This window comes from Rutidosis leptorrhynchoides, chromosome 1 (genome assembly GCF_046630445.1).
Source record: "Rutidosis leptorrhynchoides isolate AG116_Rl617_1_P2 chromosome 1, CSIRO_AGI_Rlap_v1, whole genome shotgun sequence".
In the NCBI taxonomy this organism is placed as follows: Eukaryota; Viridiplantae; Streptophyta; class Magnoliopsida; order Asterales; family Asteraceae; genus Rutidosis; species Rutidosis leptorrhynchoides.
The window spans coordinates 138,299,011-138,311,866 of record NC_092333.1 but is presented as its reverse complement, the minus strand read 5'-3'; positions in this window follow the sequence as shown (position 1 = coordinate 138,311,866).

Below are 12,856 nucleotides of genomic sequence, written 5' to 3'. Positions count from 1 at the left end.
CATTATTTGATAATCTACGTAAAGCTTTTAAACCTTTATTGATGAAATAAAGGTTATGGTTTGTTTTAAAATGAATGCAGTCTTTGAAAAACGTCTCATATAGAGGTCAAAACCTCGCAACGAAATCAATTAATATGGAACGTTTTTAATCAATAAGGACGGGACATTTCAGTTGGTATCCGAGCGTTTGTCTTAGAGAACCAGAAAATTTGCATTAGTGTGTCTTATCGAGTTTGTTAGGATGCATTAGTGAGTCTGGACTTCGACCGTGTTTTCTTTAAAAATGATTGCTTAACATTTTTGTTGGAAACTATATATTATTAACATGTATATATTATGTGATATATTAATCTCTTAACATGTTTGATATTGTGTGATAGATGTCTACCTCTAGCACAAATCTCATTGACTCACCTAATAATAACGAAGAGTCTAATATATATTGGACTGATTCACAAGTTCCCGAAGAAGAACCGGAAGAAGAATCAGAACCGGAAGAAGAATCAGAACCGGAAGAAGAGGAACCGGAGGAGGAAATAGAACCAGTGGGGGAAATAATAAAACGGTTAAGTAGAAGAAAATCCTCAACCAACCGACCAAAGTTAATTATGGTCAATGGTGTTTCCGCCAAGGAAGCAAAATATTGGGAGGATTACCAATTCTCCGATGAATCGGATTCCGACGAGAATTCCGATGATGTTATAGAAATTACCCCAACTGAATTTAAAAAGGAAAAAGAAAATAATAAGGGAAAGGGCATAAAAATAGAGAAATCTAATTCCAACCCCGATGAACTTTATATGTATCGTCAACACCCGTATTTCTTAAGTTGTAACAATGACCGGGAACCTCTAAACCACCAGGTTTTTCTAAACCGTTGTGGAAAACGACAGCTCGTATTAGGTGAACATCATATATCCCTAGAAACTTGGCAAAACTAACCAAAAATGAAGAAGAAGAAACGAGCGAGTCAGAATAAGATAGTTGTATTCGTGTGGTGTAATATATGTAATATAGTGTGCTTATGCTTTATGATATATGTAAAAATTGCTTGTATTAATAAGTATTTTTTTTTTATGAATCTAACTCTTGTCTATTTTACAGTATAAAAACACAAAATGGATAGACAACCCAATATTTTAAGAGACCTACCCAGAGACATGATTGATGAAATCTTGTCTAGAGTCGGTCAGAATTCTTCGGCACAACTATTTACGGCGAAATCAGTTTGTAAGACATTCGAAGAACGTTCCAAGAATGTCTTGGTTTATAAGAGACTTTTGTTTGAAAGATGGGGGATATCACATTGGGAAACCCATAAGTTACGATGTGTTTACTTTTACGCATATATTGCGGGGAACCCAAATGCTATTTTACGCAATGGGTTAAGAAATTATTTTGACTCAATATATCCGAATATTGGACTTCGTGATTTAGAAAAAGCGGCTAACATGCAACATAAAGAAGCATGTTATGCTTACGGATTAGTAATGTTCGCTTCTCACCAAAGTGAGAACAAGAACATCGGGCTACAACTATTAAACAAAACGTTCCCACAAGTGACGGAGTCGGTAATTGGGGTAAGAAATGAGGTTTTTAGATTGTTACGGGACTGTTGGACATTACGTAACCCTCGTCCCTTTGACGACGTTACAACACGCTGTCTTATCAACGGCCATAACGGTTATGTTCCACAAGACCAAGGATGGGAAGTAATCCTAATAAACCCAGAATGCATGACTTGTTTCTGGACGTATGAATTACGTGTCTTTATTGCCTTTGCTGAACGACTTGTGTACTAGCTAGAATTATCTTCACAACCATCTTGTATCAAATTTATTGTGTGCTATATTTCATGCTATATGTAAAATAAGCGGTATTGTAAGTTTGTAAAATATTGTGTAAAAGTTTGAACGCGAAATATTATTATAATCAGTTTTTCATATAGAATTGTAGTAGTTGAATTGTATATTAGCTACTAAGTATGAACTTAACGGGTAGGTACTACCCGAATTTAAACTTATAAAACGCTAATATGAAGAAAAAGCTTTTATAAATGAGTTCATATTATGCTACGAAATACTATTAACTACTCTTAATATTCTGTATGATTAACTTGTTCCATTTGACTATTTTGAAGGAAATGGCACCGACTACTCGGCACACCGTGAATATGAATGAAGAAGAATTCCGTACTTTTCTAGCTTCAAACATAGCCGCAGTACAGGCTGCGCTACATACCAACAATAACCTTGGATCTAGCAGTACAAGAAATCGTGTAGGATGCACCTACAAAGAATTCACTGCCTGCAAACCTTTGAAATTTGATGGAACCGAAGGACCGATCGGATTGAAACGGTGGACCGAGAAGTTTGAATCAGTGTTTGCCATAAGTAAGTGTACTGAAGAGGACAAAGTGAAGTACGCTACGCATACCTTCACAGGTTCTGCGTTAACATGGTGGAATACCTATCTAGAGCAAGTGGGACAAGACGATGCGTACGCACTACCGTGGTCAGCATTCAAGCACTTGATGAACGAGAAGTACCATCCCAGAACCGAGGTCAATAAGCTCAAGACAGAACTTAGAGGGTTACGAACCCAAGGATTTGATATTACCACGTACGAAAGACGATTCACAGAATTGTGCCTATTGTGTCCGGGAGCATTCGAAGATGAGGAAGAGAAGATCGACGCGTTTGTGAAAGGATTACCGGAAAGAATCCAAGAAGATATAAGTTCACACGAGCCCGCCTCCATACAACAGGCATGTAGAATGGCTCACAAACTAGTGAACCAGATTGAAGAAAGAATTAAAGAACAGACTGCTGAAGAGGCCAATGTGAAGCAAGTCAAAAGAAAGTGGGAGGAAAACGGTGATAAGAATCACCAATACAACAACAACATCAATTACAACAATAATAACAACAATTATCCCAACAATCGCAACATTAATCGCAACTACAACAAACGGCCCAACAACAACAACAACAACAACAACAACAACAACAACAACAACAACAGCAACTACAACAATTATCCCAACAACAATAATAACCGCAACAACAACAACAATCAGAAGCAGCTATGCCAAAGGTGTGAAAAGTATCACTCGGGGTTCTGCACCAAATTTTTCAACAAGTGTAAAAGAAATGGTCATAGCGCGGCGAAGTGTGAGGTCTATGGACCAGGGGTTAATAGAACGAAAGGAACAAATGGTGTCGGAACGAGTAATGGCGGAGCAAGTAGTGTCAGAGCAAGGTATGCCAATGTAGTTTGTTATAAATGTGGAAAACCGGGCCACATTATTAGAAATTGCCCGAACCAGGAGAACACGAATGGACAAGGCCGCGGAAGAGTTTTCAATATTAATGCGGCAGAGGCACAGGAAGACCCGGAGCTTGTTACGGGTACATTTCTTATTGACAATAAATCTGCTTACGTTTTATTTGATTCGGGTGCAGATAGAAGCTATATGAGTAGAGATTTTTGTGCTAAATTAAGTTTTCCATTGACGCCTTTGGATAGAAAATTTTTACTCGAATTAGCAAATGGTAAATTAATTTCAGCAGATAATATATGCCGGAATCGAGAAATTAAACTGGTTAGCGAAACATTTAAGATTGATTTGATACCAGTAGAGTTAGGGAGTTTTAATGTGATAATCTGTATGGACTGGTTGAAAGAAGTGAAAGCAGAGATCGTTTATTACAAAAATGCAATTCGCATTATACGAGAAAAAGGAAAACCTTTAATGGTGTACGGAGAAAAGGGCAACACGAAGCTACATCTTATTAGTAATTTGAAGGCACAAAAACTAATAAGAAAAGGTTGCTATGTTGTTCTAGCACACGTTGAGAAAGTACAAACTGAAGAAAAGAGCATCAATGATGTTCCCATTGCAAAAGAATTTCCCGATGTATTTCCGAAAGAATTACCGGGATTACCCCCACATCGATCCGTTGAATTTCAAATAGATCTTGTACCAGGAGCTGTACCAATAGCTTGTGCTCCTTACAGACTCGCACCCAGCGAGATGAAAGAACTGCAAAGCCAATTACAAGAACTTTTAGAGCGTGGTTTCATTGGACCAAGCACATCACCGTGGGGAGCTCCTGTTTTGTTTGTCAAGAAGAAAGATGGTACATTCAGGTTGTGTATCGACTACCGAGAGTTGAACAAACTTACCATCAAGAACCGCTACCCACTACCGAGAATCGACGACTTATTTAATCAACTACAAGGCTCGTCTGTTTATTCAAAGATTGACTTACGTTCCGGGTATCATCAAATGCGGGTGAAAGAAGATGATATTCCAAAGACTGCTTTCAGAACACGTTACGGTCATTACGAGTTTATGGTCATGCCATTTGGTTTAACTAATGCACCAGCTGTGTTCATGGACCTTATGAACCGAGTGTGTGGACCATACCTTGACAAGTTTGTCATTGTTTTCATTGATGACATACTTATTTACTCAAAGAATGATCAAGAACACGGTGAACATTTGAGAAAGGTGTTAGAAGTATTGAGGAAGGAAGAATTGTACGCTAAGTTTTCAAAGTGTGCATTTTGGTTGGAAGAAGTTCAATTCCTCGGTCACATAGTGAACAAAGAAGGTATTAAGGTGGATCCGACAAAGATAGAAACTGTTGAAAAGTGGGAAACCCCAAAAACTCCGAAGCATATACGTCAATTTTTAGGATTGGCTGGTTACTACAGAAGATTCATCCAAGATTTCTCCAAAATAGCAAAACCCTTGACTGCATTAACGCATAAAGGGAAGAAATTTGAATGGAAGGATAAACAAGAGAATGCGTTTCAATTATTGAAGAAAAAGCTAACTACGGCACCTATATTGTCATTGCCTGAAGGGAATGATGATCTTGTGATTTATTGTGACGCATCAAAGCAAGGTCTCGGTTGTGTATTAATGCAACGGACGAAGGTGATTGCTTATGCGTCTAGACAATTGAAGATTCACGAGCAAAATTATACGACGCATGATTTGGAATTAGGCGCGGTTGTTTTTGCATTAAAGACTTGGAGGCACTACTTATATGGGGTCAAAAGTATTATATATACCGACCACAAAAGTCTTCAACACATATTTAATCAGAAACAACTGAATATGAGGCAGCGTAGGTGGATTGAATTGTTGAATGATTTCGACTTTGAGATTCGTTACCACCCGGGGAAGGCAAATGTGGTAGCCGACGCCTTGAGCAGAAAGGACAGAGAACCCATTCGAGTAAAATCAATGAATATAATGATTCACACTAACCTTACTACTCAAATAAAGGAGGCGCAACAAGGAGTTTTAAAAGAGGGAAATTTAAAGGATGAAATATCCAAAGGATCGGAGAAGCATCTTAATATTCGGGGAGATGGAACCCGGTATAGGGCTGAAAGGATTTGGGTACCAAAATTTGGAGATATGAGAGAAATGGTACTTAGAGAAGCTCATAAAACCAGATACTCAATACATCCTGGAACGGGGAAGATGTACAAGGATCTTAAGAAACATTTTTGGTGGCCAAGTATGAAAGTCGATATTGCTAAATATGTAGTAGAATGTTTGACGTATTCTAAGGTCAAAGCTGAACATCAGAAACCATCAGGTCTACTACAACAACCTGAAATCCCGGAATGGAAATGGGAAAACATTACCATGGATTTCATTACTAAATTGCCAAGGACTGCAAGTGGTTATGATACTATTTGGGTAATAGTTGATCGTCTCACCAAGTCAGCACACTTCCTGTCAATAAGAGAAGATGAGAAGATGGAGAAGTTAGCACGACTGTATTTGAAGGAAGTCATCTCCAGACTTGGAATACCAATCTCTATTATCTCTGATAGGGATGGCAGATTTATTTCAAGATTCTGGAAGACATTACAGCAAGCATTGGGAACTCGTCTAGACATGAGTACTGCCTATCATTCACAAACTTATGGGCAGAGCGAAAGGACGATACAAATGCTTGAAGACATGGTACGAGCTTGTGTTATTGATTTCGGAAACAGTTGGGATCGACATCTACCGTTAGCAGAATTTTCCTACAACAACAGCTACCATTCAAGCATTGAGATAGCGCCGTTTGAAGCACTTTATGGTAGAAAGTGCAGGTCTCCGATTTGTTAGAGTGAAGTGGGGGATAGATAGATTACGGGTCCAGAGATAATACAAAAAACTACCGAGAAAATCATCCAAATTCAATAAAGATTGAAAACCGCCCAGAGTCGACAAAAGAGCTATGCGGACAGTAAAAGAAAAGATATAGAGTTTGAAATTGGAGAAATGGTCATGCTTAAGGTTTCACCTTGGAAAGGCATTGTTCGATTTGGTAAACGGGGGAAACTAAATCCAAGGTACATTGGACCATTCAAGATTATAGATCGTGTCGGACTAGTAGCTTACCAACTGGAGCTACCTCAACAACTCGCGGCTGGACATAACACTTTCCACGTCTCAAATTTGAAGAAATGTTTTGCTAAAGAAGATCTCACTATTCCGTTGGACGAAATCCAAATCAATGAAAAACTTCAATTCATTGAAGAACCCGTCGAAATAATGGATCGTGAGGTTAAGAGACTTAAACAAAACAAGATACCGATTGTTAAGGTTCGATGGAATGATCGTAGAGGACCCGAGTTCACCTGGGAGCTTGAAGATCAGATGAAGAAGAAATACCCGCATTTATTTCCAGAAGATACGTCAACACCTCGAACTGCTTAAAATTTCGGGACGAAATTTATTTAACGGGTAGGTACTGTAGTGACCCGAACTTTTCCATGTTTATATATATATTAAATGAAATTGTTATTTACATGATTAAGTGTTTCCAACATGTTAAGCAATCAAACTTTTTAAGACTTGATTACTTGAAATAGGTTTCATATAGACAATTGACCACCCAAGTTGATCGGTGATTCACGAACGTTAAAACTTGTAAAAACTATATGATGACATATATATGGTTATATATATAGTTAACATGATTTTATTATAAGTATGTATCTCATTAGGTATTTTAACAATGAGTTATATACATAAAAATGAGACTATTAATTTAAGAAACTCGAAAACGATATATATAACGATTATCGTTATAACAACTTCTTACTAGGTACATATGAATCATATTAAGATATTGATACACTTGGTTAATTATGTTAAATGATAAGTAAATATATTATTAAGTGTATTAACAATGAAATACATATGTAAAAATAAGACTACTAACTTAATGATTTCGAAACGAGACATATATGTAACGATTATCGTTGTAACGACATCTAACTGTATATATATCATACTAAGATATATTATATATCATAATATCATGATAATATAACAATTTAACATCTCATTTTTTATAATAAATAATGGGTTAACAACATTCAACAAGATCGTTAACCTAAAGGCTTCAAAACAACATTTACATGTAACGACTAACGATGACTTAACGACTCAGTTAAAATGTATATACATGTAGTGTTTTAATATGTATTCATACACTTTTGAAAGACATCAAGACACTTATCAAAATACTTCTACTTAACAAAAATGCTTACAATTACATCCCCGTTCAGTTTCATCAACAATTCTACTCGTATGCACCCGTATTCGTACTCGTACAATACACAGCTTTTAGATGTATGTACTATTGGTATATACACTCCAATAATCAGCTATTAGCAGCCTATGTGAGTCACCTAACACATGTGGGAACCATCATTTGGAAACTAGCATGAAATATCTCATAAAATTACAAAAATATGAGTAATCATTCATGACTTATTTACATGAAAACAAAATTACATATCCTTTATATCTAATCCATATACCAACGACCAAAAACACCTAAAAACACTTTTATTCTACAATTTTCTTCATCTAATTGATCTCTCAAGTTCTATCTTCAAGTTCTAAGTGTTCTTCATAAATTCTACAAGTTCTAGTTACATAAAATCAAGAATACTTTCAAGTTTGTTAGCTCACTTCCAATCTTGTAAGGTGATCATCCAACCTCAAGAAATCTTTGTTTCTTACAGTAGGTTATCATTCTAATACAAGGTAATAATCATATTCAAACTTTGGTTCAATTTCTATAACTATAACAATCTTATTTCAAGTGATGATCTTACTTGAACTTGTTTTCGTGTCATGATTCTGCTTCAAGAACTTCGAGCCATCCAAGGATCCGTTGAAGCTAGATCCATTTTTCTCTTTTCCAGTAGGTTTATCCAAGGAACTTAAGGTAGTAATGATATTCATAACATCATTCGATTCATACATATAAAGCTATCTTATTCGAAGGTTTAAACTTGTAATCACTAGAACATAGTTTAGTTAATTCTAAACTTGTTCGCAAACAAAAGTTAATCCTTCTAACTTGACTTTTAAAATCAACTAAACACATGTTCTATATCTATATGATATGCTAACTTAATGATTTAAAACCTGGAAACACGAAAAACACCGTAAAACCGGATTTACGCCGTCGTAGTAACACCGCGGGCTGTTTTGGGTTAGTTAATTAAAAACTATGATGAACTTTGATTTAAAAGTTGTTATTCTGAGAAAATAATTTTTATTATGAACATGAAACTATATCCAAAAATTATGGTTAAACTCAAAGTGGAAGTATGTTTTCTAAAATGGTCATCTAGACGTCGTTCTTTCGACTGAAATGACTACCTTTACAAAAATGACTTGTAACTTATTTTACCGACTATAAACCTATACTTTTTCTGTTTAGATTCATAAAATAGAGTTCAATATGAAACCATAGCAATTTGATTCACTCAAAACGGATTTAAAATGAAGAAGTTATGGGTAAAACAAGATTGGATAATTTTTCTCATTTTAGCTACGTGAAAATTGGTAACAAATCTATTCCAACCAAAACTTAATCAACTTGTATTGTATATTATGTAATCTTGAGATACTATAGACACGTATACAATGTTTTGACCTATCATGTCGACACATCTATATATATTTCGGAACAACCATAGACACTCTATATGTGAATGTTGGAGTTAGCTATACAGGGTTGAGGTTGATTCCAAAATATATATAGTTTGAGTTGTGATCAATACTGAGATACGTATACACTGGGTCGTGGATTGATTCAAGATAATATTTATCGATTTATTTCTGTACATCTAACTGTGGACAACTAGTTGTAGGTTACTAACGAGGACAGCTGACTTAATAAACTTAAAACATCAAAATATATTAAAAGTGTTGTAAATATATTTTGAACATACTTTGATATATATGTATATATTGTTATAGGTTCGTGAATCAACCAGTGGCCAAGTCTTACTTCCCGACGAAGTAAAAATCTGTGAAAGTGAGTTATAGTCCCACTTTTAAAATCTAATATTTTTGGGATGATAATACATGCCGGTTTTATAAATGATTTACAAAATAGACACAAGTACGTGAAACTACATTCTATGGTTGAATTATCGAAATCGAATATGCCCCTTTTTATTAAGTCTGGTAATCTAAGAATTAGGGAACAGACACCCTAATTGACGCGAATCCTAAAGATAGATCTATTGGGCCTAACAAACCCCATCCAAAGTACCGGATGCTTTAGTACTTCGAAATTTATATCATATCCGAAGGGTGTCCCGGAATGATGGGGATATTCTTATATATGCATCTTGTTAATGTCGGTTACCAGGTGTTCACCATATGAATGATTTTTATCTCTATGTATGGGATGTGTATTGAAATATGAAATCTTGTGGTCTATTATTATGATTTGATATATATAGGTTAAACCTATAACTCACCAACATTTTTGTTGACGTTTTAAGCATGTTTATTCTCAGGTGATTATTAAGAGCTTCCGCTGTCGCATACTTAAATAAGGACGAGATTTGGAGTCCATGCTTGTATGATATTGTGTAAAAACTGCATTCAAGAAACTTATTTTGTTGTAACATATTTGTATTGTAAACCATTATGTAATGGTCGTGTGTAAACAGGATATTTTATATTATCATTATTTGATAATCTACGTAAAGTTTTTCAAACCTTTATTGATGAAATAAAGGTTATGGTTTGTTTTAAAATGAATGCAGTCTTTGAAAAACGTCTCATATAGAGGTCAAAACCTCGCAACGAAATCAATTAATATGGAACGTTTTTAATCAATAAGAATGGGACATTTCAAATATTTCTCGAGTAGGAGTAGAAATAAGTGAGAAAAGAGACGTCATCAGTCAGTTTCATGTTATTAGAGAAGATGAGAAGGAGTACAAGTTTACAGAAGCGGATTTTCAAAATCTAGACATGCTTGACATCATTCACATCTACAACTACCTTAGTATCATCACCAATCGACCGTTTGCTAAATCTCAAGCTTTGGAAGCTGTGAAAAGATACATGATGGAGACAATTGAATGAATGTGACGTGAAGATTTTTAAATCGGTCTCGAAGCTAATAGGAAAAAGATTTGAATACCTTGTTCGGATCAATTTACAGAGGGACTGGAGGATATGGGAATGTTCCAAATGCAATTTGAACCCGGCGGGTTTGTGTTTGTGAATTCTCAGAAAGAAAAAGTGTTCATCCGAATGAAAGAGTTAAACAAGTATTCAGATGGTACACTCAAGGCTGTACTGAAGTATCTTAAAATTCGTCAAAGCAAGTTTGATGATATTGACATGAAAATGGGTCTTGGATAGTTCATAAAGCATATCAGAGATCGTCTAAAGCTCTGGATCTGAACTAGACAATTCGAGATTCTTCGTGCCCAAGGAAAAAGAAAGTATTTCAAAGAGATGGATGAATATCCATTACATGAGGGAGATCCAAGAAAAACGTGGGGCTTCTGGAAACCGTCTAAGCAAATTTCAAAAAATCAAGTTGAAGTTTCAAAACTAGATGGCCCACGATGGAAACTCACATTTCGACCTCTCAAGATTACAAAGTAGGATTACATTGTAATTTCTACATTTAATACTAAGGGGAAGATTGTTAGGACCCCGAAAGTGGTATAGTGTTAATGTGAAATAAGCTTAAATGAAGGTTCCTTAGAAGAGGGCTATATAAGGAACCTAAGTAGTCCTAATTAGATAGCAATTGCATTGTAAACTAGTTTAAGAAGCTGTGGAACTCATTTGTACCGAATCTCTCTAATACCGAATATGTTCTTTACATACCGAGTCTCACTCAATCTTATCATTTCTTCTATTCTCACCATGATCTGGCCTATCAAAAACAAAAATAAGGTTATGAATCTAGAGAAATAAAAAAGCGTCTAAAAATACTCGAACAATAAAACCAAGATGTTATAAAAACAGCAACGTTTTTTAGCTAGTGGTGAGATAGTAGCCCCGACATAATTCTCGATGTACCTAAATACAATATTAAATAAAAACAAGTATCATAGTGGAATTTAAACAGGCACAACAGTTCACATGTGAAGTTATTACTTATCGTAAGATCTAAAAGTGCAAAATCCACCTTTAAAAATAGTAAAATGTCATTTTCGGCATCTAAACTACTTCGAACGGGGGAAAGCCTTAAGGAAGTCTTGCTCATCATGCCATTTTCTAGTTATCTTGCGAAAATGTGCCTAATCTGCAATTGAAAATTTTTCGAAAAATTCTCCACAAAATGTTGCCCGATTTTGTGGGGAATGTAGTGACTTCAAATATGTGTTTGTGCCCATTAATTATCATCAAAATAAAACTACACTCTCATATATCGGATTCAATATGAAATTTGGAAAAAAAAATTAAAATAAGGTTATGAATCTAGAGATATAAAAAAGCTGCTAAAAATACTCAAACAATAAAACCAAGACGTTATAAAAGCAGCAACGTTTTATAGGTTGTGGTGAGATAGTAGCCCCAACATGATTCTCGATGTACCTAAATACAATATTAAATAAAAACAAGTATCATAGTGGTATTTTTTGAAGGGTATCATAGTGGTATTTAAACAGACACAACAGTTCACATGTGAAGGTATTACTTATCGTTCGATCTAAAATTGCAAAATCCACCTATAAAAATAGTAAAATATCATTTTTGGCATCTAAACTACTTCGAACGGGGGAAATGCCATTTTCTAGTTATCTTGCGAAAATAGGCCTAATCAGGAATTGAAAATTTTTCGAAAAATTCTTTACATAATTTCGCCCGATTTTGTGGGGAATGTAGTGACTTCAAATATTTGTTTTGCGGCCATTAATTATCATCAAAATGAAACTACACTCTCATATATTCACATTCAATATGAAATTTAGAAACAAAAATAAAAAAAGGTTATGAATCTAGAGAAATAAAAAAGCGTCTAAAAATACTCGAAACATAAAACCATGACGTTATAAAAGCAGCAACGTTTTGTAGCTAGTGGTGAGATAGTAGCCTAACATGATTTTCGATGTACCTAAATACAATATTACATAAAAACAAGTATCATAGTGGTATTTAAACAGGCACAACAATTCACATGTGAAGGTATTACTTATCGTAAGATCTAAAAGTGCAAAATTCACCTTTAAATATAGTAAAATTTCATTTTTGGCATCTAAACTGCTTCGAACGGGGAAAAACCTTGAGGAAGTTTTGCTCGTAGCGCCGTTTTCTTGTTATCTTGCAAAAATAGACCTAAACTGCAATTGAAAATGTTTCAAAAAATTCTCCAAAAAATTTTTTCCGATTTTGTAGGGATTGTAGTGACTTCAAATATGTGTTCTGCGGCCATTAATTATCATCAAAATGAAACTACACTCTCATATATTCGTATTCAATATGAAATTTAGAAACAAAAACAAAAATAAGGTTATGAATCTAGAGAAATAAAAAAGCGTCTAAAAA